Source organism: Suricata suricatta, chromosome 5 (genome assembly GCF_006229205.1).
Source record: "Suricata suricatta isolate VVHF042 chromosome 5, meerkat_22Aug2017_6uvM2_HiC, whole genome shotgun sequence".
Taxonomy (NCBI): domain Eukaryota; kingdom Metazoa; phylum Chordata; class Mammalia; order Carnivora; family Herpestidae; genus Suricata; species Suricata suricatta.
In genome coordinates this window covers 106,197,507-106,223,977 of record NC_043704.1, presented here as the reverse complement: position 1 = coordinate 106,223,977, position 26,471 = coordinate 106,197,507, and the positions used below count along the sequence as shown (strand labels likewise).

Genomic DNA, 26,471 nt, shown 5'->3' with positions numbered 1-26,471 from the left:
TTGGGCAGGCTAAGGGATGCCTGTGCATTGAGGCAGGGAGAAAGATGCAGAAAAAACTTTTGATCTGTTTTACTCTACGTTTCAGGACTCTGGCTTTTACTTTTATAGGTGCAGTACTGAAGGAAGTAGCTGGTGGCTAGTAGCAAGAGGACAGCCTCAATCAAGTGAACTATAAAAGGGTTCTCTTGTCACACATTCCCTCTCACTGCAGAGGCATTATTAGAGCACTTTCATTTTAGTGTGGCTGGTAGGCACTTCAGCATCGATTAGGCAAATATTTAACAAGTAGTTGCTAAAAATAATGACCATTCTTTCCTGCCTGATATGTACTAGACACTCCAACTGACTCCTCACTCTCTGATTGTCTCAGATTTGTGGCAGCGAGACTCTATGTCCTGTGCAGCACTGTGGGGAGGGGATTGGCTATGGTCCTGTGAACCAAGAACTGAGTAACTGTTGTCTTAAGGCTGCTTCCCTACTTCCTTTTCTGACAGTCCTTATGCAGGTAAGGTGGCATTCGGCAATTGGCAAACCAGGACTGGTTTAAATCAATACCCGAATGTGTCAGAATGTTTGGAGGGAGTCCAAAATGTGTCTGTCAGCCAGGATGATTGAGAACACACACCTGGTACCAGAGTACAACACAGACTTGCCAGTGAACTTGGACATATCTGTGCTGCTTTCTGGAATCTGTGCTTCTGGTACAGGGAAGTCTCAGGTGGCTCTGCCTGCAGAGTCACACTCCTTCAAACACAAAGTTTGGGTGTTTTTGCATTCTGAAGGATGAAGGGAAGAAATTACCCTGGGTTTTGCTTTAAAAATATTTAGGGACACCTGGGTGTCTCAGTCAGTTAAGAGCTTAATTTCAACTCTGGTCATGATCTCATGGTTGTGAGATTAAGTCATGAGAAGGGCTCATCCTGGAGCCTGCTTAGGATTCTCTCTCTCTGTCTCTCACTGCCCTTCCCCTGTTTGTATTCTCTCTATCTCTCAAAATAAATAAAAATTTTAAATATAAGAACTTCAAAGAAATAAGCGATTCAAAGGAGCTAGGTGAAATGTGGCAAAATTGTGATTGTTGAATCACAATATTGGGTAAACGGGGGTTTATTATACTATCCTTTCTAATTTTTGTGTATTTGAACATTTTCATAGTTAAATCTGCGTGAAAGGTTAAATTGATCATTACAAACCTTTATAAGCTTTGCAATAAGTCTATGTATCCCTTTGCATACTGCCAACTTGTTTGAGATGACATTGAGAAATAGGAAGTTAGCACTGAGTGGAATCTGATATGGAATGTCCTTTCTACCCAGTCCCATCAGCTCCTTGTCAGGGCTCAGGACCTTTATTTTGCAGAGAAAAGATGGCAGAGCTGGGGCTCCAGAAATCTGGGTGCAAGTTTGGTCTGTTCATTTACAAGGAGACCATAGATAAGTTGCTTGCTCTGTAGCTTCTTTCTATTTTCTGTAAAGTGGGGATGAGCCTGTAATAATACCAGTCTCAAGTTACTGGAAGATCATATGAAATAAGGTATCTTGTGAAGTGTTAAAGAAGTGTTATCAACATCAGCAGTCTGACCTCGGACAAGGCGGCCAAGTGCTCTGACGTCACAGTCCTCAGTTATGAGATGAGAGGGAGAGCACACCAGCTCTCCCAAGGCTGTGGGTGAAAAACCCAGGAAACTTATGCGGCTGATTCTGCATTGCAGCCTAGTTGGGGGACAGCTGAGCTAAGTAATGGTAGTGGTTCTTTCATGCTCTAACAGTGAAATGGCTATTGGAGGATTAGGAGTCTATTGTGCCCAGTTGTTTGGACAGTCAGGTGCAAGTCACAGTCTTGGGGTTATTTTGTGGTGATAAATAGTTAAAGAGAACCATGATAAATGAGGAAGAGGAAGTCTGAACTGGTCTGGTGAATCAAGGCCTTTATCTAGGGGTAGGCCCACACATTAAGAGAGTAGAGCAGGGGCTGCTATTCCGCTCATGCAGCTGTTACATAAAATGACTGGTAAGGGGACTCTCCTAAGCTACCTGGAAGAGCTTACAGCAGGAGAACAACTGCCTCAGGTGAGGGCAGCATCTATGATTTCTGCAGTCTAGGGGACCTTTGGGGTGACTGGTCCAGATAGCAGGGCCACTTATGGGAGGGTGACCTTGTAGTCCTGGCTGTAGGCCTGTGCCTCCTTCACAGCTAGGCCCAGGATATTGGCTGCCTACTGTGTCTGTGCCTATCTCATTGGCTGTTTCCCTGCTTTTCTTTGCAGAACATTCTAACATTTGTACATATTTGCTTCCAAGTCACTTTTCCCACATTCAGACTTCTTTCACAATTCTTGTCTCCCGTGAAGAGCAATCCAATCCAGTATTTGTTGACTGCCTTTTGGTTGAAGACCTGGTGCTACTGAACTTAGATGGCCCAAAAGGAAAAGGGAGGTTTTTCCTTAAAGCCGCAGTATAAAGGGAGGAAGGAATGGAGACTAAGACAAGCACACAGGTAACACCAACACACAAAGCATCTGGCAAGTGCCACAAGAATAGTGAGCTATGAAACAATTTTAAGGAAAATGGTCACATTTCCTTCGCCACCAAGAAGTAGTGGAGACTAACCAAGTGAAGAGCATGTGTCCTGTTTAAAAAAATATTTTTAAAGTTTGTTCATTTTTGAGAGGGAGAGAGACAGAGCACGAGCAGAAAGGGGCAGAGAGAGAGAGGGAGTCACAGAATCCAAAGCAGGCTCTGGGCTCTGAGCTGTCAGCGCAGAGCCCAACATGGGGCTTGAACCCACATGACCTGAGCCAAAGTCAGCTGCTTAACTGACTGAGCCACACAGGTGCCCCAGAGCATGTGTTCTGTCTAAAGAGGAGCATCAGATACTGCCATGAAGGAATTTGAGCATGTTGATAATTCAACAGAAGTTAGAAATCTGCGATTTTAGGCAAAATTTCTGGATATTCTAAATGTTAGCCTAAGTACATATAAATATAAATACAGCATAGTAAAAATCATATCTGCAGACTAGATCCAGTCACAGAGGCACCAGTTTGGAATTTGGCCTCTGTATCACCTAAGCCAGCTCAAAGCTCTTGGCCTAGGCGGCAGTGCGAATCCCATCCGGCACCAAGAGAAACTGGTCCCTACCCCTACCCAATCCAGGCTGGGAGTTGGCAGTGGTGGCGGGAACCCACACTTGGGCTGTGGCTACAGGAGCATGCACCTTGCTTCCAGCAGTGCACTGCACATCAGGTTGCATCTGGCAGTGCGATCCTGGCTGGGAGTTGACAGAGGCATCTGTGGGGGCATGCACTTTGCCTCCTGCAGTGCACCTCGCCTCCAACAGTGGCAGCTAAAATCCCTGCTGACACCAAGAGAAACTGCTCCGTCCCCCCACGAGATCCTGGCTAACAAACCAGCCACCAAAGCGAGCACATCTCATCTGTGGTAGCATAAAAGTTCATGGACTAGGATTTTGAAGCAAGGCAGGCCTGGAAAATACAGCTTGGCTCAGCAGCGGCACAAGGAGATTGGACTCATAAGAGTGGCCTGCAGCACTCAGTTCCAGCGGAACTTGGGGCACCGCCATTCATTTTTCTGCAACTACCAAGGCAGGGACCCAGAGCAGCCCCAGAGACCTATGTACACCAAACTATGCCTATCCACGAGGGTGAGCTGCTGCTGTACTTATTTTTTATTATTATCTTTTTTACTTAAAAAAATTTTTTTTTAATTTTTACTCTTTACTTTCATTTTTTCTCCCCTTTTTTTCCTCTTGCCCATCCAGATATATTCTCCTTTATCTCATCCTTATCTCTTCCCTCGACTAGTTATACACTTTTAGACTGTCCATTGTTCTTTGTCAACTCTTCCCCCTTTATTTTTTCTTCTCTTCTTTATTCTCTTTCCTCTCCCTTTTCTTTTCTTCCTTTCCCATTTTTATTTTGTTTGTTTGATTTAGCTTTAGCATGCTTCTGTTCCCTGTTGTTTGTCTGTTTTCCTTTTCAGGGCTACCCCAAGAATCAAGTCAAAGTACACATGACGAGAGTCCCAAATATTGCTGAGTAGGAAAATAAAATAATCAAAGGCACAACAAGAGAATCTGAGAGACACCATTTAAAGAACATTTCCTAAAATGACAGGACCTGGACAGTCAATAAGCCTCCTTTAACAGAGCAATACTAATAGGTACACAGTGCACAACGAGCTTTTTAAAACTGACAAGAGACAGAAAACTAGCCAAAATGACAAAATGAAAGAACTCTCCCCTGAAGAAACTCCAGGAAAAGCCATAGCCACAGAACTGCTCAAAACAGTTCTAAACAACATAACTGAACAAGAATTTAAAACAATTATCATAAAATTAATTGCTGGCTTGAAAAAGCATCAGAGCAGCTACTGATACAAAGATTAGGGACTTTCAAAATAGGTGTGATGAGTTTAAAAAGACTATAAGTGAGGTGAATAATAAAATGGAGGTGGCAACCTCAAGGATTAAAGAGGCAGAGGGAAGAATAGGTGAATTATAGACACAGTTATAGCAAAAGAGGAAGCCAAAAAAAGAGCGAGCGAGAGAGAAATTGATCCAGGGGCAGGAAAAGAGAACTTGAGACCTGAGTGATACAATCAAAGGGAACAACATTCGTATCATAGGAATTCCTGAAGAGGAAGAAAGAGAGAGAGGTTATGAAGGGATACTAGACCAAATTAAAACTGAGAATTTCCCAAATCTGGGGAAAGAAATAGACATTCAAATACAAGAGGCACAAAGAACCCACTTAAGACGTAATTTGAATCAACCTTCAGCACAACATATCATAGTGAATCTGGCAAAATATAAAGACAAAGAGAGAATTCTGAAAGCAGCTACAGATAAAGGGCCCTAACATACAAAGGAAACCTATCAGAGTGGTTACAGACCTATCTAACGAATCGTGGCAGGCCAGGAAGGAATGGCAGGAAACCTTCAATGTGATGAACAGAAAAAAACATGCAGCCAAGAATCCTTTATCCAGCAAGCCTGTGATTCAAAATAGAAGGAGAGATAAAGGTGTTCCCAAATAAATAAAAATTGAGAGAATTCATGATCACCAAATCAGCACTACAAGAAATCCTAAGAGGGACTCTGTGAGGGAAATGTTGCAAAGAATACAAGGTGCCAGAGATACCACTATAAACATTGATTCTACAGAGAACACAATGATTCTAAACCCACATTTTTTAATAAAAATACTAAATGTAAATGGACTTAATGCTCCAACCAAAAGACACAGGGTAGCAGAATGGATAAAAAAATAAAATCTATCTTTTTGCTATCTACAAGAGACTCATTTTAGACCTAAAGATACCTTCAGGTTGAAAGTAAAGGGATAGAGAAATATCTATCATGCAACTGGAAGCCAAAAGAAAGCTGGAGTAGCCATACTTATATCGAACAAACTGGACTTTAAAGTAAAGGCAGTAACAAAAGATGAAGAAGGACATTATATAATAATTACAGGGTCTCTCCATCAGGAAGAGCTAACAATTATAAACATCTATGCACCGAATTTGGGAGCACCCAAATACATAAAACAATTAATCACAGACAGAAACAATCTTATTATAAGAATGTGCTAATTGCAGTAAACTTTAGTACTCCACTGACAGCAATGGATAGATCAACCAGACAGAAAATCACTAAAGAAATAATGGACCTGAATGACACATTGGAACAGATGGAATTGATAGATATATTTAGAACTCTCCATCCTGAAGATAGGAAATTCACCTTCTTCTTGAGTGCACATGGCACATTCTCCAAGATAGATCACATACTGGGGAATAAAGCAGCCCTCCATAAATATAAAAAAAATTGAGATCATACCATGCACACTTTCAGATCACAATGCTATGAAACTTGAAATGAACCACAGGAAAAAGTCTGGAAAACCTCCAAAAATGTGGACGTTAAAAACCACCAGCTAAGGAATGATTGGGCTAATCAGGCAATTAGAGAAGAAATTTAAAAAATACATGGAAACAAATGAAGATGAAAATAGAACAATCCAAAATCTCTGTGGTGCAGCAAAGGTAGTCCTCAGAGGAAAGGATATTGCAATCCAGGCCTATTTCAACAAACTAGAAAAAGCACAAATTCAAAATCTAACAGAGCACCTACTGGAATTAGAAGGAGAGCAGCAAAAGCACCCCAAACACAGCAGAAGAAAAGAAATAATAAAGATCAGGGCAGAAATAAACAATATAGAATCCAAAAAAAAAAAAAAAAACAGGCAGATCAATGACCAAGAGTTGGTTCTTTGAATAAATAAAAAAAATTGGTAAACCTCTAGCCAGGCTCCTTAGAAAGAGAAGAGAGAGCACCCAGATAGACAAAATCATGAATGAAAAGGGATCTATTACAACCAATCCCTTAGAAATACAAGCAATCATCAGATTACTATGAAAAATTATATACCAACAAACTGGACAACCTAGAAGAAATAGACAAATTCCTAAATGCACATGCACTACCAAAATTCAAACAGGAAGAGATAGAAAGCATGAATAGACCAATAACCAGTGAAGAAATTGAATCCATTATCAAAAATCTCCCAATGAATAAGAGCCCAGGGCCAGATGGCTTCCCAGGAGAATTCTACCAGACTTTTAAAGCAGAGCTCATACCCATTATTCACAAACTATTCAAAAAAATAGAAATAGAAGAAAAACTTCCAAACTCATTCTATAAAGCCAGCATCACCTTAATACCCAAACCAGAGACCGACCCAGCAAAAAAAAAAAAAAGGAGAACTACAGGCCAATATCCTTAATGAATACAGATGCAAAAATACTCAACAAGACCCTAGCAAATGGAATTCAACAGCATATAAAAAGAATTATCCATCATGATCAAGTGGGATTCATTTCTGAGTTACAGGGCTGGTTCAATATTCGCAAATCCATCAATGTGATACATCACATTAACAAAAGAAAAGATAAAAACTATATAATCCTGTCAATAGATGCAGAAAAAGCATTTGACAAAATACAGTATCCTTTCTTAATAAAAACCCTTGAGAAAGTCGGAATAGAAGGAATTCACCTAAATATTATAAAAGCTGTTTATGAAAAGCCCACAGCCAATATCATTCTCAACGGGGAAAAACTGAAAGCTTTCCCCCTGAGATCAGGAACACGACAGGAGTGTCCACTCTCACCACTGTTGTTTAACATGGTGTTGGAAGTTCTAGCATCAGCAATCAGACAACAAAAGGAATTAAAAGGCATCAGAATTGGCAAAGAAGAAGTCAAACTTTCCCTTTTTGCAGATGACATGATACTCTACAGGGAAAACCTGATCAACTCCACCAGAAGCTTTCTAGAACTGGTCAATGAATTTAGTAAAGTTGCAGGGTACAAAGTCAATGTACAGAAATCAGTTGCATTCCTATACACCAATAATGAAGCAGCGGAAAGAGAAATCAAGAAACTGATCCCGTTCACAATTGCAAGAAAAACCATAAAATACCTAGGAGTAAACCTAACCAAGGATGTAAAAGACCTATATTATGAAAACTATAGAAAACTTATGAAAGAGATTGAGGAAGACACCAAGAAATGGGTAAACAGTCCATGCTCATGGATCTGAAGAATAAATATTGTGAAAATGTCATTACTACCCAAAGCAATCTACACTTTCAAAACATTCCCCTTCTAAATTGCACCAGCGTTCTTCTCAAAGCTGGAACAAGCCATCCTCAAATTCATATGGAACCACAAAAGACCCCAAATAGCCAAAGTCGTAGTGAAGAAGAAAACCAAAATGGGAGGCATCACAATCTCAGACTTTAGCCTCTACTACAAAGCTGTCATCCTCAAGACAGTATGGTATTGGCACAAAAACAGACACATAGACCAATGGAATAGAATAGAGAACCCAGGACTGGGACCACAAATGTACAGCCAATTAATTTTTGACAAAACAGGAAAGAGTATCCGATGGAAAAAGGACTGCCGGTGGTGCTGGAAGAACTGGACAGCAACATGCAGAAGAATGAAACTAGACCACTTTCTTACACCATACACAAAAATAAACTCAAAATGGATGAAGGACCTGAATGTGAGACAGGAAACCATCAAAACCCTCGAGGTGAAAGTAGGAAAAAACCTCCTTAACCTCAAACGCAGCAATTTCCTACTTGACACATCCCCAAAGGCAAGGGAAATGAAAACAAAACTGAACTCTTGGGACCTCATCAAGATAAAAAGCTTCTGCACTGCAAAGGAAACATCAAGAAAACTAATAGGCTACCATCGGAATGGGAAAAGATAGTTGCAAATGACATAGCAGATAAAGGGCTAGGATCCAAAATCTACAAGGAACTCACCAAACTCCACACCCAAAAAACAAATAACCCAGTGAAGAAATCAGCAAAAGACATAAACAGACACTTCTCCAAAGAGGACATCCAGATGGCCTATAGGCACATGAAATGATGCTCAACATCACTCATCATCAGGGAAACACAAATCAAAATCACACTGAGATACCACCTCACGCCAGTCAGAGTAGCTAAAATGAACAAATCAAGAGACTATAGATGCTGGTGAGGGTGTGGAGAGACGGGCACCCTCCTACACTGTTGGTGGGAATGTAATCTCGTGCAGCTGCTCTGAAAAACAGTGTGGAGGTTCCTCAAAAAACTATCCATAGAACTCCCCTATGACCCAGCAATAGCACTGTTAGGGACTTACCCAAGGGATACAGAAGTGCTGATGCATAGGAGCATATGTACCCCAATGTTCATAGCAGCACTGTCAACAATAGCCAAATCATGGAAAGGGCCTAGATGTCCATCACCTGATGAATGGATCAAGAAGATGTGATATATATATATACAATAGAGTACACATGGCAATGAGAAAGAATGAAATATGGCCATTTGTAGCAAAGTGGATGGACCTTGAGGGTGTCATGCTAATTGACATAAGTCAGGAGGAGAAGGACAGATACCATATGTTTGCACTCATAGGTCTAACAGGAGAACAGGAGAAACCTAATGGAGGACCATGGGGAGGGGAAGGGGGAAAGAGGGTTGGGGAGAGGAGGTATGCAAAACCTGAGAGACTATTGAATACTGAAAAGGAACCGAGGGCTGAGGGGGAGGGGGAAGGGGAAAAGAGGTAGTGGTAATGGAGGAGGGCATTGAGGGAAAGAGCACTGGGTATTATATGGAAACCAATTTGACAATAAACTATTAAAAAAAAAGCTCTTGGCCTATACTTATTAGAACAGTAGTAATAGCAGTAAGTAAATTTAGAACACTGTTAAAGATCTAGGTCTAAGCTGGGACCTTGTCTTTGGTGTAATCAGAAAGAGAATTAAGAAGTGTGGTAATTTTTTCATGGTAAGTCAATGGCATTTGCTGCCTTGTCAGTATACAACCTAAAACCATCCTGTAGCACCAGCATCAGTGGCCCTATTGGTGAAAGCAGATACAAAGCACCTCCCAGCCTTGTGTAAGATATATAAGAAATGCTTGTTGTGGTAAATAGGTTGCATTTATAGAGTCTCTAAGACCCCATTCTTTAAAGAGTCTGTGTTCTAAAGGTTTGTTTCTCAGGGTTTTGTTTACAACATGGTCCCAGAAGCAATGATATAAGTAGGACCACAGAAGTGAATCTGCCAATGGATTATTTTACATTTGCAGTGAGAAAGAGTAGCAAAGAAGGCTGTTTCAGATGTATGGTATGTGGTTCAACCCCACAGTCTTCCTCTGTCCTAATGGCCCTTGTCCGAAGTAAACCTCTGAAGGAGCATGGACACAAGGGTTGGGTAGGGTGGTTGATAAGAGTGTCTGGCAGCATAGCTTCCAAGTCCCTCTAACCTGGACTTACCAGCACTGCCTCAAGAATGGCCCTTCTTTGAGGTTGGGGGCTTTAGAGTTTGCCTGGAAGTAAAGAAGGTAAAAGCACGAATGTGGAGAACATCCTTCTAGCTGTCCTGGAGCTGAAATGGGCCACAGGACAAGGCAGTTTTCCTTCCTGTCAAGGGCACTAGTTCTGTGAAGTTGAGAGTGGGAAGGGAGCCACATCTGGAAATGTCTCCAACTTATTCGGTCAAGGGTTCCTCTCACCTCCCCAGTCCTGCCAGTCCTGACTCTCCCTAGGAGCGTGCTGGAGGCATTTCCTTTACCTGGTATTTCACTCTTTCTCCAGAAGTTCTGCAAGTGGAGCTGACAGCACCTCAGGGGACTCCTACCATTTCCTCCGTCTCCAGGGAGATGCCTCCTGAATGAAAGGATCTAAAAAGAGATACACACACATTTATATATACGCCTTCCTGTTCTCTCAAGCACAAGAGTATTTTCTGCTCTGGGCTCCCACACTCCACAGCCTCATTATCTTCTCTGAGATTTTTCTCTCCTTCCTCATACCACTGCCTCTGCTGCCATCCCCACCACGCACATGTGGGCGCGCATGCGTGCGCACACACACACACATACACATGCACAGTTTCTGCTGTTATCTCTGAAGGCTAGGAGAGCTACCAAGAAGAGAGAAGTGTTTCTGGAGCTTTATCTACTCACAATTTGGCCTCGGTCTCAATGTGTGAATACTAAGAAAGCTGTTCCCAGAAGTGCTGGAGGGCACATTTTTCTTTCCCCTCCTCTGTTCACTCCCCTCTCCCAATCGATCAGTGAGTCCACAACTCATTTCAGGGTTTCTGTTTAAACCTTTCTTCAGTCAAGACAGCACAAAAACTTCAGCTCCTTTTCTTCCTCCCCCCTGTCCTACCCTTTACTCTACTCTCCCATCCTCCTGGTTTGGGAACCTCGCTGTTCTATTTTTTGCCATTGATGAAATTTAAAGCTAACAGTAAGACACCATAGGATGTTTAAAAAAGTCAGATATATTTGTCAGTAAACAGTAGTTACTTTCCAAATAATATGCTAAATGTTTTTCTTCAACCTCCAAACCCCTCCTCAGGTGAAGCATCTCTAAATGTAATGCAATGGGCCCAATTGTTAATCTAAAAAGTACAGTAAAAACACTATGAGAGTATCCAAAATATTGGAAACCGAGATAAGCTTGTGTATTTATTGTACTTGTTTAGATTAACAGTTAAGCTCGCTGTTGTAAATGGAGAGATTCCTCACCTGAAATGTAGCTGTAGTTGAAAACAGAAATCTAAGTTTCTCCTGCACTTTCTGATATTATAAACACCCTGCATATATCCCTGTGATTTAAAAAACTTAACGAGCAGAGCAGACGATATGATTAGTACACATTCCCCTTATAGTCTTTGGAGCTAAATGGATTAACATAAGTGCTATTTATCTACATGTAAATCCTCCCATGAGGATGACCAATTCAGATTCAGAGTAAGCTTATAATATATTTATCAGGATATACCAAAAATAAAGAGGATTTTGAATTTTTCATTTTAATGAAATTCTGGAGCCTCTAACGAGAAGCTGAGTAGAAAAGGGTCATAGTGTCCTATTTCTCCTTTTCTCTAAAAATAGAATTCCTTTTACATAAATATTCTATCTGTATTATACAATAAATCTAAATAAGTGAGAGAGAACTTGGGCTCAGAATGTTGTCACCTCAGCAGAGCTAACTGTACATTTGACCCAGCTCCCTTCTAGCTCTGGTGAATAATTGCAATGAGTGCATTTTCCCATTTTCAATTAGTACTTTCTAGAAGCATGTTCCATGTTGCTGTAATTTGTAATTGTATTCAAGTTGTAATTTGAATTATAACATCTACATCATATTTTTAATTATTCCCCTGCTACTGGGCATTTATTTTGTAATCTTTTCCATAATAATTAACACTGTGGCTAATCATTGCTATTTTGGCTTTTTTCCTTATGGATTATTTCTTCAGAATACATTGTAGGAGGTAGGATAAATAAAAGTCAAAAGCCTAGATGCGAGGAGGTTTTTATTTCACTCAGTAACCAACAGGCTCCGAGGGCCCTGCCCATGGTCTTCACCCTTTTCCATCAGAGGTTTATCGAGTGGTTGCAGTCCCCCCACGAGAATGCTGTGACAAACTCAAAGTTCATTTCAGAAATAACATAGGCTTAAACAAGCTGACCTTTCACCCATAAGAGCTTGCTATATGTTGCTACCATGTGATTTTCAACGAAAAGTAATACCGGCACTATAAGATTATAATAATTTCACTGAAAAAAAAAGTGACTGAGTAGTGACATTTAGAAAGTTGTACCCCCCTTTAAACAATGTAAAAGGGTTCTTGTTTTAATTTGTATTTATCTTTTACATTAGCGAGATTGAACTAGTTTTCACGTATCTGTTTACTAGTTTAATAGCCTCTTGAATGAATTTATCTATTTCTTTCCCCAGCTCACTTACTTGTATGAATCTAACATTTTTGTATGAGCATTTTATAAAATATAGATTTTAAGCCTTTTAAATAAATGCTAATATTTCCAGTTTAGTTTTTCTTTTTGATAGAATTCTAACATTGTGTCAGTAAGCTATACCCACCTCTAATTCTCACATCATTGCTTCAGAAAGCTTTGTATATAGATTTTGGTTCAAAGGGCAATTTTATTCACATAAATCACTGACATACATGTTTCCAGAGGAAATAATAGAAAATTGTCAAGTGTTGGATTTTTACAACATTCCAGGATTAAAAGATGGAAATATCTTTGGTCGATGCTAAATATATGTAGTAACCCTTTTTTTTCTTGTATCATATAAACAGAATAATCAACATAGGCTGGGACTTGAGGGAACTTCAATGTAGGTAACAGGGTTGGGGTCTTTGGAATGTGAGACAGGAGCTGGGCTTTCTAGGGATGACATGAGATAAGGTCATGTGATATAGGATGGACAATGAGGTGTGGACTGGGAAAAACTGAGTTAAGAGGAATTTCTTGCCTTTCCATCCTTCTACATTCTCTTGTCCAACCTTTTTCTGACCACCAGATCATATTTCCATAGGAAGTAGTTTCAAATATTTTCAGGATCTCCCTTCATTTCCTTTCTCCTTGCTATACTCCTTTCCAAACTTGCTCACCCCTTCCTTTTCCATTTCTTATGGCATGACAGCACAATTAGAATGGGGTCAACAAAGCTGGATCCAGGCCCCACCATTTGATTATTACTTGGCTTTTGCCATGTTACTCTCTGAGCCCGTTTCTTCTTCTGTAAAATGGAAATAATAATAGTACTTATTTCTAGAAGGTTGTTAATGAATATTAAAAGAGAAATGTTTTAATGTTTAACACAGTGTGATAGACTATTGTATTCACAAATATTTGGTGCTCCTACCTGGGGGAGGATTAGACCCTCCAAGCCTACTGATGTCAGCCTTGGCCATGAGGCTTGATTTGGTAAATGAAGAATGAATGGAGGTGACATATGACACTTTGAGGTGGAGAATTTAAGAGCCAGTACATGGTTTGCCATGTTTTCTTTTCCCTCTGCCATAATGACCAGCAGTGCTCCAGATGGAAACTGTTCTATCACTAAAGTCTCAAAGAGAATATAGAATAGTCACAGGCAACATGCAGTGGGCATGTAATACAAGCAAGAAAAAATAACTTGTGACAGGTTTTAAGCCATTTAACTTTGGAGGTTGCTTGTTATCACAGCCTAACCTAGCCTATATTGATAAGCACAGTATATGGCACACTGTAAGCACTTATATAATGACTGGTGAGCTGTTAGCCAATGTCCAACACTCAGACAGGCCTAAAAGACATTTTAGTTCTGACCAGCCAGAATGGAGTGTCCTTGATCACACATTATAACAGCTTCAAAATACATGAAGTGAGAATGAATAGAAGGGAAAATAGAATAGAATAAACAAATCCACAATTATAGTCAGGTATTTCAATACTTCTTTCTCAACAATTGGTTGAACAGACAGACAGAAAAGTCAATAAGGGCATAGAATACTTGAACAACAACCAACTTGATCCAATTGGCATTTATAGACTATTCCATCCAACAATAGCAAAACATACCTTCTTTTCAAGTGCACACAGAACAAGTATCAGGATAAACTATATTCTTGGTCATTGAACAAGTCTTAATTAAAATAATTCAGTATATTCTCTGACTATAAAGGAATTAGAAACCAATAAAAGAAAGATATCTGAAAAATCCCTAAAGATTTGGAAATTACACCCTTCTAAGCCTTTATATCAACAAACACAGGAAAATGAGAAAACATCTTGAATAGTAGGAAAATGAAACCAGAACATAGCGAAATTTGTGTGGTACAGCAAAAGCAGTCCTTGCAAGGAGATCTATACCTTAAAATCTTACATTAAAAAAGAAGAACGGTCTAAAATCAGGAATCAAAGCTTACAACTTAAGGAGCTGTAAGAAGAGAACTTAAACCAAAGTAAGCAGGAGGAAAAAAAATAATAAGGACAATAATCAATCAAACAGAACACATATAAAAGAGAAAATCAGTTAAACCAAAAGCTGGTTCTTTGAAAAGATCAATAAAATCAATACACAAGAAGAAAGAAGACACCAATATTAGAAATCAAAGAAGGGATTTCACTACAGATTCTATAAATATTAAAAGCATAATAAAGTAATATGAACACCTTTGTCAATAAATTTGACAACTTAAATTAACAAATTCCTTAAAAGATAAAATCAATATTGATTCAAGAAGAAATAGAAAATCTGCTTACTATTAAAGAAGTTGAGGGGAGCCAGGGTGCCTCAGTCGGTTAAGCCTCCAACCTCAGCTCAGGTCAGATCTCACGTTCAAGGGTCCAAGCCCGCGTCAGGCTCTGTGCTGACAGCTAGCTCAGAGCCTGGAGCCTGCTTCCGGTTTTGTGTCTCCTTCTCTCTCTGCTCTCTGCCCCTCCCCATCTCATGCTCTGTCTCTCTCTGTATCAAAAATAAATAAAACACTAAAAAAATTTAAAGAAGTTGAATTCCTAATATTTGTTTTAAAAATTGAAATCCTGGGGCACCTGGGTGGCTCAGTTGGTTTAATATTTGACCTCTGCTCAGGTCACGATCTCACAGTTTGTGGGATCAGGTCCTGTGCTGAGGACTCAGAGCCTGCAGCCTGCTTTGGATTCTGTGTCTTCTTCTCTTTCTGCCCCTCCCCTTCTCGTGTTCTGTCTCTCAAAAATAAACATTAAAAATATTTTATAAAAATAAAAACTGAAGTCCTAATCTGAGCCCAAGTCTAAACTCAGATAGTTCTACTAGTGAATTTCATCAAACATTGAAGGAAAAATAATATTGATTCTATACAAACTCTTTAAAAAAATAGAAGTTAGGAAGGAATATGTTCCAACTCATTTTACAAAAGCAACATTATTAATATCAAAACTTGTTAAATAAGAAAACCACTGACCAATATCACTCATGAATGTACATGCAAAGACTCTTAGCAAAATATTATCAAATTGAATCCAGTAGTATTAAAAATTATATTATATCATTATCTAGCGAGGTTTATCCCTGGGAAAGGAGGTTGAAGTTCAAAAACTGATTGATGTAATTCACCATATTAACAGAATAAAGGACAATACAATATGATCATTTCAATAGGTAAGAAAAAGCATTTGATAAATGTTTCATTTATAATAAAATCTGTCCGCAAATCAGGAGAAGGGAACTTCCTAGAGCTGAGTGAGGATGTCTACAAAAGCCTGCAATTGACTGCATGAGAAAACATGGGAGAGAGAAAATCCTAAGAAATGAAAAAACTTCACTGAAATTAAAAAAAAAAAACCTCTGCTCTGAGACAATATTAAAGAAAAAGATAAGCCACAAACTGGAAGAAAATATTTACAAAGTGGACATTTCACAAAAGATAGGCATCCAAAATATGTAAAGAACTCCTAAAACTCAATACTATGAAGATAAAACAATCCAATGAAATAAGGAGCAAATGCTTTGAACAGGTACTTGACAAACGAAGATCTATAAATGGACAGTAAACACATGAAAAGATGCTCCATATCATTAGCCTTCAAGGAAGTGCAAAGTAAAGCCACAATGGGTCAGCACTGCATATCCACTAGAAAGGCTAAAATTAAAAAGACTGAAATACCAACTGTTAGCAAGGACATGGAGCAATTAGAAGTGTCATATATTGCTAGTGGGAACATAAAATGCTATACATGCTTTGAAAAATAACTGGGTGGTTTCTTAAAAAGATAAACATTCACTTACCATATGACCTGTAAATCCCATTCACAGTTATTTACCCAAGACAAATAAAAACATGTATCAGTATATATCTGTACATGAATATTCGCAGCAGCTTTATTCATAGTATTCAAAGGTGCAAACAACCTAAGTGTCTATAGACAGATGATAAGCTATAAGAGACCCACAAAAAAAGAATATTACTCAGCTATTAAAAGGAACTAATGCATACAACACTATCCATGGTATCAAACAGTATCTGAGCAAAAGAAACTAGAAACGTAAAAGAGTACATATATATGATTCCATCTTTATGAAATTCTAGAAAGGCAAAATCTAATCTATAGTTACAGAAAGAACATTAGTGGTTGCATAAGGAGTTGTGGGTCAGGGAGTCTGGACTGAAAACAGGTACAAAGGAACATCTTATCATGATGAAAATTTGTGGTTTCTTGACTGTGGTTGTCACATGGTTGTATTTACTTGTTAAAATTCATTAAACCCATTACTTAAATTAGGTGCATTTTATGGGAATTATACATCAATAAAATTTATCTTGTAAAAAGTTACAGGTAGGGGTGTCTAGGTGGCTCAGATGGTTGAGTGTTCGTCCAACTCTTGATTTCAGCCTATGTTATTATGCTGGGGTCATGGGATTGAGTCCCAGGTTGGGCTCTGTGATGAGCATGGAGGCTGCTTAAGATTCTCTCTCTCCCTTTGCCCCTCTCCCTGGCTCACTCTCTCACTCTTTCTTTAAAAAAAAAAAAAGTTACAGGTAGTTCTTTAAGGGCACATAGTCTCAACTTTGGATTGGAAATGAGCTCCCACTCTCATTAGCCGTGTGACCTTGGACAAATTACTTAATCTCCCTTTGCCTCAGTTTTATCTCCTGTGGCAATAAAATAAATAAAGTACCTACTTCATAGGATTGTGCAGAGATTCAATGAATTAATATATATAAAGCTCTTAGATTAAATGGCAAATATTAATATTATTTCATTGGTCACCTGGCTATTCACAGAAAGGCACAAATTTGAAAATCAGCCACTGTGTGGTTCACTCTTCTTCATCATATCTTATTCATTGTTCCTCTCCTGTATCAAGTCTAGGATGATACACATAGTGAATATTGTGTGTGTGTGTGTGTGTGTGTGTGTGTGTGTATGTGTGTGTGTATAGAGAGAGAGAGATGAGCTGAATAAACACTTACTGAACATGTTGCATCAAATATACCATGGTATGGAGTTTCTGTTTGGAGTGATAGAAAAGTTTTGATGCTGGTTGCACAACACTGTAAATGCAGTAAATGCCACTGAATTATATGTTTAAAGTGGTATGTTTTATGTTATGTATATTTTGCCACAATAAAAGATAAAATTTATACATACTCCTAATGAAAGAGAGGCGACAGCTTTGGATTTCAGCTCTGCAGAGGCTATATATAACCTCAGAAGATTCACTACAGTTCTTTCGTTGATGGCTAAAATGTGGAGGAAGATGTTCATTTGTAGTGTCCTTTACAGTTTTAAGATGGGGATGTTTGTGGAACATCTTGACAGAAGAAGTGAAAATTTGGATTCATTGTGTGGTGCATTCACGAAAAAATCTTGATCTATCAAGCATTTGTCTAGTAAGAGAAAATTTCCACCCACTACACTATAGCTTACTTCCCACACTAAAGCTATAAAAATATAGGAGATTCAGCACCTGTTAGTAAAATTATGAATTGAAAAATCTTGAATTCTGGTGTTAAATTGCTCAATAACTATATGATTAGCATTCCTTGTCTTTAGAACTTACATAACATGATTTGCTTGCTTATCTTGAACAGTTCCATAAAAATACCAATTTTGTTGATATGGTCAGTTTTTAGGAAATGTTCTCAAAGTGACAACTTGACAAGTATCATTAGTTTATTTTCAGACACTTACAGCACTTGAATGAGTGTTCATTTTATGGATATAAAATATTTACATGTTTCTCCTTTCCTTAAAGGAAATTACTTAAGAACTAATGGTGTCTAAAAGTGATTAAAATAACCTAACAACTAGAGAGGGAAAAGAGTTTAGTGATTGAATTAGTTTTGATGAGTACATAGTATTACTACTTCCTATCATAAAGATAGAATAAAAAGATACCCAATAGTTTACTGCAAAGAAAAGTTTTATTCATTTATTTCCTTTTCATTACCCTCTCTACTGCTGCACGGCAACCAGTGGAGAAAAGAGGAGGCTTGTTAGATTCCACGGAGGCATCTGGTCTGCTGTTGACCAGTGCTCTGCCGTCTGGTTGTATGTTTTGGCTCCAGTAGACTACCTAAACTTCCATTACCTTCTTATCAAAATAGCATGACGATAAGAGTTTCTCTCCCTCAAGGAATCCAACTCACTTTACAGTTAACAATCAACAAAGAGCCACAGGGAGATTTTTCTGAAGAAAAGATAAGTGAACTGTGTGTATTATTTTCTTTACATAGGCTAAAGCTTTGAATAGAATACCAGGTGGGAGTCTGCAGGATATTTTAAATATTTTAAAAACCCCAGTAAAATTTTAACAATACTAATACACAGCAACCTGGGCCTACTTTTGGCTTCCAATTTTTATAGCATGCTCATTAAATGCTCTAAATAGGGCTTATATACATCTAGTTAGAAATGGAAAAGTAAATTATTACATGATGAATGTAGTTTGTTTACTAGACAGATAGTTTTAAAAATATGAGGTCCTTACAGAAAAAGTATAGTGAATCAAATCCTTGGGATGAAAATGATGGGAATCAGGAGTCTGTATTAATCATTTGATAAGTAGTCATCGTTCTTTACTGCTGCTGCATAAGTGGGTATTTATTATTTGTGATTTATACCCAACCTCTTTCTGAAAGCATTTACATTGTCTCATGCTAGCTAAATAGTCTTTCAATATTTTGGTTACTATCTTACCTGTCCAATGAGATGGTAGAATCCCTAAGGAAAAGGAGGACCTGACTTAGATGTTCATTTTGTTTCTCTTTCTTTTCTTTGCTTAATGTTTCTTTATTTTTGAGAGAGAGAGAGACAGAGAGAGAGAGACAGACAGAGCACAAGCAGAGGAGGGCAGAGAGAGAGGGAGACACAGAATCTGAAGCAGACTCCAGGCTCTGAGCTGTCAGCACAGAGCCCAACACAGGGCTTGAACTCACGAACCATGAGATCATGTCCTGAGCTGAAGTAGGATGCTTAACTGAGTGAGTCACCCAGTCGTCCCTGAACTTCATTCTGTTTTTCTAACAGGCATTTTCTGGCACAGAGTAAGTGCTTTCACCTTGTCCTACTCACTGACCAATGGATTGCTGGAGGAATGTTCAGGTCAGATCCATTTGTTGCCCTGAATATTTCAGGAAATACTTACTGAGAGCCTACTCCATATCAATCCATGTACCTAATATCAAGTGTAATTAGGCTAAAGGGAATACACATTAAAGAAGTAGACAGAGTGTTCAAGGAAAGGGAACAGTTTATGCAAAAGCCCTGAGGCAGGAAAGAGCCAGGCTGGTCTGGGGAACTGAAAAGACAGCAGGTTTAAGTTCTGTGGGCACAGGAGAGCACAGAATGAGATGAGTGTGGAGAGGCTAGAAAAGCCAAACTATGTGTGGCCTTGTAGGTCATATTTGGAAGCTCTTAAGAGTTTACTCTCTGACTGTTCTGGATGAAGAGCCTAGCATTGAGGTAAGGGTAGTAAGAGGTGTGTCAGAGAAATCAATTTGGAGACCAGGTGTTGACTTAGACCAAAGTGGTAGCAGGGGGATAAAGAGAAGTACATTTGACATTTATTGTGAAGGTAGGAACCATAAGGTTTACAGACGGATCAGCTAGGAGATGAGGTAAAGGAAGAAGTTTCTGGCTGAGGCAATTGCATTTACTGAGTTGAGAAGACTGGGGAAGAACAGGTCAAGCTGGGAGGACTTGAAAGGGAATTAAGAGTTTGGTTGGGCTATATTATGTTTGAAATGCTGATAGTCATTGAGAGAGATATCAAATTAGTAATTACTATTTACAAGTCTGGAGCCTATTAAATATATGGTTGATCAGCATATACTGATAGTATTTAAAGATATGTTAGAGGAACTCCATATTTTAGAGATTGAAGAGGAAAATGTAAGGAGACAGAGAGGAACAGGGAAAGGAAGTGGAAAGGAAACCATGATGTGTAATATACCAGAGGTCACGAAAGGAGAACGGTCAGCTGAGAAGTAGGCAGTTTGACATTACTGAGATACAGCCATGAGGAGAGTAAGGTGACTAATTATATTGGATGTCACAGGGGTCATGCCACAAGCAGGCAGTTTCAGGAATGTGAAGGATACTGAAGACAGATTGGAGAGCAGGTGAGATGGAATGGGTGTGTTTGAGAAAGTACAAGCAAATAACTCTTTGGTAGTTTAGAAGAACATATAAAAAAGAAATTTGGGGTGCCTAGGTAGCTCAGTTGGTTAAATGTCCAAATTTAGCTCAGGTCATGATCTCGAGGTTCGTGAGTATGAGCCCCACATCAGTCTCATTGCTGTCAGCATACAGCCTACTTCAGATCTTCTGTCCACCTCTCTCTCTGCTCTTCACCTGCTTGTGCTCTCGCTCTCTCAAAATAAACAAACATTTAAAGAAAAGGAAATTCAAGAGGAGACAGATATGGGGGAGGCAAATGGGGCTGAGATGCACTAAGGTTTTAGGTATGGTGAGCTTTACAGGGCTAGAGAGTATCCAAGTGAAAACGTCTAGCAGAAGGCAGGATTATGACTGGAGGATTTTTAAACCATGTATGTGCAAAGCTGGGACAAGAATCTCTTATACAGATGCCTTTTTAATGAACCTTGTCCAAGTTCAAGGTCTGATGTAAAAGATTTAGCACATGATCCCTCTTTTGGACACTCATCTTGGACTACTCAACTCACCGAGTAACTATTCTACCTTCTCTCTAGAATCTATAAGTCCTTTACTTGGCCCTTTGGGGTGTAAATTAAATTTCTAGAGGGAGCATTTCTGGGCTGCAAGGTATATCTTGAACCAACACATCAGAGGGCAGCTGAACCCCCTTAGGGACTGTGGCAGGTTATAGAAAGCTTAGTGAGATATGCTGTGAACGGAACTTAGTCTTTCCTGGGGTCAGTTAGTGTGATCTCTTGGGCCAGTCCTTGGCCTAAGATTTTCTTTCAATATTGGGGAAAAGAGAAGAACTATAAGAATCAGAGGTGGGGGGTAGCTTTTGGAAATGGAACCCCTTACATATAACTGCCAAAAAGTTTTTCAGCCCTTTAATGAAGACTTTTAGGATTCCTCATGCGAATGCTTTCTTATGCGAGCAGCGCGCATGGGTATATTTTATAGGCTTCTTTTCCTTTTTTTCAAAATAACTTTAACATACACCTACTCAAATAAGTTGCTGTTTTGTATGAACTGACTCATTTGTCAATAATAATTGCAGAAGTCAGTGTGGGGGCTCAAACTCCAACAAGAACACAAAGAATATTGTGTTTCAGCTTAAGTAGGTGGAGAAGCAGTGAACTTTTTCTTGTTCTAGTGACATCCATTGACTTATATATGGTTTCTCTTTGTCCTGAAACTGTATGTTCAGTGGAAAGGGGCAGGGACACATCATGGGAAGAATGTAAGAGATGATTTATAGTACACCAATAGTATTAGTTTCCTAGGGGTGCCATAACAGTGTCATAACGGGTGGCTTAAAACAACAGAAATGTATGGTCTGGTACTGGAGGTCAGGAGCCCAAAATCAAGGTGTTACTATGGCCTTGCTTCTTCTGAAACTTGTAAGGAAATCCTTCTTTGCCTCTTTCTAGCTTGTGGCGGTTGGCCAGAAACCTTTGACATTCCATGGTTTACAGCTCTGTAACACCAATCTCTGCTTTCATCATCACATGGCATTCTCTGTGTCTGCACATGGCCATCTTTTTTTTAAAGGATACCACTTATATAGGATTAGGGGCCTACACTATTCGAGGCCTATCCTACACTACTCTACTCTGACTTTATCTTAACTAATTATATCTATTTCCAATTTTTTGTGGTTCTATTTCCAAATAAGTTTACATCCTAAGGTACTAGAGATTGGGACTGTAATGTATCTTTTTTTGAGGAGACAAAAGTCAACACATAACACTCATAAATTTTCACAGGAGAGCTGGAGGGAAGGAGGAATGTAGTAATTATGGATAATGGGTTAGGAGGTTACTTGTCTCTATTACTCTTTCCAGACCACTACTTCCTTACCCTTTTATACAAAAAATTGCATCCTAGGGGCCTCTGCCATTTGGCTAAGCTACCCTCTCTTCCTTTCTTTTGGTAGATACTGTTATTTACTAACCAGTTACTTCTCTCCACTAAATATTGGGCGATAGTTCTCAAACTTTGTAGTATATTCAAGATCACCTGGGAACTTAATAAAAATGTATATAAGCCCTGGCCCTATCCTAATTCAACAAAACTGTCTCAATCAGTGGCCCTCTAAGTGATTCTAATACACTCCCAAGTTTAAGAACCACTGGCACATAGCTTGTAGTCTTTCTACCCCAACATTTGCCATCCATAAAGATGACTCCTCCAACACCAGACCTCTCATTTCTTGACCTCTTCACTCTCAATGACCTTCTTTTCCACTCTACCATAGCCTGCCCCACCCACAGCCACGTTCTGGACCTTGCGAACATTATCTCACTAATCTGGAGTAATCAATATCACAGCAAATGAGCTGCAACTCTAGAGGCCAGAATTATAAAGTGAGTTCTTTTTTGCTCCCAATTGCACTTTCAACTCCCTTTCTAAGCTAGTTTTTGTTTTGTTTTCTTTGCTACTAGAGCACACCACTAACTTTTCTGGTTCAGGTCATAAAAATTCTTCTTGGAACTCAGTCACGAGAATAGTCTCAGTGCAATCATTAAATGTTCAACATAATTTGAACTATATTCGAAGCTAAAGCTCCTCTCCTCCCTCATCTTGTTACTGCTGCTTAATGAAAAGCCTGTGGAGGGAGAGAACTTCTCTTTCCTCTTTCCTCTCCATCCTATTCCAGTTCAGCTGCCTCTATCCTCCAGGATTGGATCAAGAGGAGAGAGAAGAGGTTGTCACAGTTTCACTTTATTGGCACATACACAATCCACCATGGCAGCCTTTGGTATGGCAGAATCCCATTATTCACTCTTTCCTTTGGCCAGTTTTTGTGAGTTTTTTTTAAATTTTTATTTTTTACATTTATTTATTATTGAGAGACAGAGCACAAACGGGGTAGGGGCAGAGAGAGAAGGAGACACAGAATCCAAAGCAAGCTCCAGGCTCTGAGCAAGCTGTCAGCACAGAGCCTGATGTGGGGCCCTAACCTGCAAACTGCAAAGTCATGACCTGAGCCGAAGTCGGTCGCTTAACCGACTGAACCACCCAGGCACCCTCATTTTTTGTGAGTTTTGAGGAGATATTTCCCACTTGGATCACTCCAGTAAGCTGCCACGATGGAGGCAATGTTTCTCCCTCAGCCCCTGGCCATCTGGTGGCCACTCCCTCAAGCTAGTCATGCAAACTGAGATAGCTCCAGACTGGCTCTTCCCACAGCTCTGCATCTGCCCAGGAGAAATATTCACACACACACACACACACACACACACACACACACACACACACAGCTGCTGGTGGATGTGTAGCCTGCTCCCAATGCAGCTTTACATCCACCACCACGCCCACCCCTCGCCCCCAACCCACTCAATCCCATCCTGCCACCACACACACCCAATTTGGTCAGAGCTTCTCTTCCCAGCCCTTATACTCTTCAAACTCAAGGAGGCATATTTGAAGCTCTTCAAACGGTTTCCTCAAAGTGTCTCTCATGGTATAAGAGGAGCACCACTCCCTTCACGTAGGATAGAGGGGAAGAAAAGGCCAAGGTACTCCAACAATTCTCCAAAGAAAACTTGTCTTTCAATTGTTCAACTCCAGTGCTTGCACACACTCCAGGTGGTTGACGGATTAAGGGTCATAAAACCAGTTTGACCATCTCTTTGCAGGTCCCGCATAGGCAATATAATTCTCATTATAGCACCTATTGTTTTCTTAGTCTTTAGGGCACCAGCCAAAACTAAAACCAAAGAGTTCCAATTAAACATCTTGTTTACACAGAACACTGATCCCTAATTTAGAAAATGGCTAGTTTGCTTGTTAAACAATTCTCACTAGGACCATTACTTGACCTCAAGGGGAGCCTTCTCTGATTTACCGTCTCCTTTACTTTGTCTCATCGCTAACCTTCTCCTGCTTCCCTCACCCCCAGGTTAGATTTCATGGTCCATACTTTCAGTAATCCTTTTTGCCAATATATTAATTTCCTTTGTCTCTTTATTGTTTCATAACATCAATCTAGGAAAACTTCAATCTTGGAGGAACTTAACAGCCCCCACCACTGAGGCAACTGTGTATCACTCTGAGAAACACAAAAGTTAATATGACTAATTTTCAGGTGACTAGCTCTGGGCCCTCAACACTGCCAACAAGTCTGTTATATTTCTTTGGTCAACTGGCTCTCTTGCTCTCTACAAGGGCAGTTTCAAGTGTTCCCCTACTTAATGCTCACTCTCTGAAAATAACTCCCCTTTTATTTCCTGGAGAAACCCGAAGTCCTTATCTTGTAACACCTTCTCCTTAGCAAATTTATTACCTAACCAACACCTTTAGCCATCCTATTCTCATCTCCTCCTGTTAAAATAGAGATGCTCTTTAGTCCAAGACCAACTCCGCTGTTTCTTAATCTTCCCACCTTTTTTGGAACTATATCCATTAATTGTTCCTTCTTACAACTTCAACCTCCCTCTTCTGGCTTCTTATTAATATCTAAACATATTAGCCTTCCCCATCTTAACTTGTAACAGCTTACACTATAATTACTATATACCACTATTGTTCTAAGTATTTCACATATGCAAATTATTCAATCATCATATTGCCCCATAAAATAGGTAGTATTTTTATCTCCATTATTTTTAAGAGCAAACAGATTACATCTCTTCAGAGAGATTATGTAACTTGCCCAAGATCACACAGTTGATGCATAAAGTGGGTTTCAAACCCAGGCAATTTGGTTCCACAGCCTATTCTATTCTCTGGATACCCTGTTGGTCTGCTTTTATTGTCTATTGTTTCTCTAGGTTTTCTATTGCATTGTCTTATCTCCTCATGACCTACTTCCTTCCTTCCTCCAACTTTAATTATGTTAAGTTTAAAACTTACAGAAAAGCTGCAAGAATAGAACAATGGGCACCTATGTATCCTTTATTGAGATCCACAGACATATCTAGGTATACAAACACACATACAGGCAGTTACACATGGCATGATTTAAATTTCTGTTACCATAGAATACTAACTATAATTGCATAAAGGACAACTTCACTGCCAGGGTTTCAATCTTCAAATCACCCTATAATTATCAGATTCCCATTATAATCAGTGACAGTGCACAATCAAAACATTTCTTTCAAAATTTGTCAATGATTGGTCCCTGCACCTCTGATATTCAGTTCAAGCACAGAGAGCAAAGCATGCAATTATGCTGCCTTCTTTTCTCCCCATGATAAACTCATGAGGCACTTTATAAAAATGATATTTGAAAGAGGAAACTGGCCAAAAAGATGAAAGTGCAGGAAAGAAATTAAAAGTGATAACGCAGAAAGTGAAATCTGAATCAAGCACAAATGGAGGTACAGAAGAGATAACTGAGACTATTGACCCTGCCACCATTAGAAACACTCTAGATATGTACAGCCAGCAGAACTCAATGGATGCAAAGTTACTGAGATTAAGGAGTAAAGTGGTTGTGATGAAAAGGTTGAAAATGTCTGGAGGAAGTGACATTGGCAAAGACTTCTCACTAAAAGAACTTTTGAAGATATTTCACATTATAAGTGCAAATGATAAACTGATGCAAGCAGACCCAAACTTAGAAGTATGATCATTTGCAAAGACACAGGGAAGATGCTTGATCCAAATAATTATATAATCAGAAGAACTGTTCAAATTATATTTAAGTTTTTCACAAAGAAATGCAATACTTCAATCCTCAATGTTTTGTGTTTTAAATGATAGTGTACCAAATAAAAATTAGTGTTACTAGTGTTTTACTTTCTTACATTTATAATTAGCCATCATAATGTTTTGACAAAAATGTTTAAAGGTCATGAACAATGGTAATTTTTTCCACTGATTATTAAAATCACTTTGCATAATTTCACTTTACATGGTCATATGAGTGCTGGACTACTATGCAAAGTGAGTACTGCATATATGTATATAT

At 39.2% G+C, this 26,471-nt stretch overlaps 1 long non-coding RNA gene across 2 annotated transcripts in view; it reads right to left on the bottom strand.

The window, feature by feature from the left end:
- Nucleotides 1-26,471, bottom strand: part of LOC115292090 — an 85,192-nt gene that overhangs the window by 49,538 nt on the left and 9,183 nt on the right. For both annotated transcript variants that reach the window (XR_003908795.1, XR_003908796.1), the window contains exon 2: nucleotides 10,171-10,279. This is a non-coding gene — a long non-coding RNA (uncharacterized LOC115292090). The remainder of the gene's footprint in view (nucleotides 1-10,170; nucleotides 10,280-26,471) is intronic.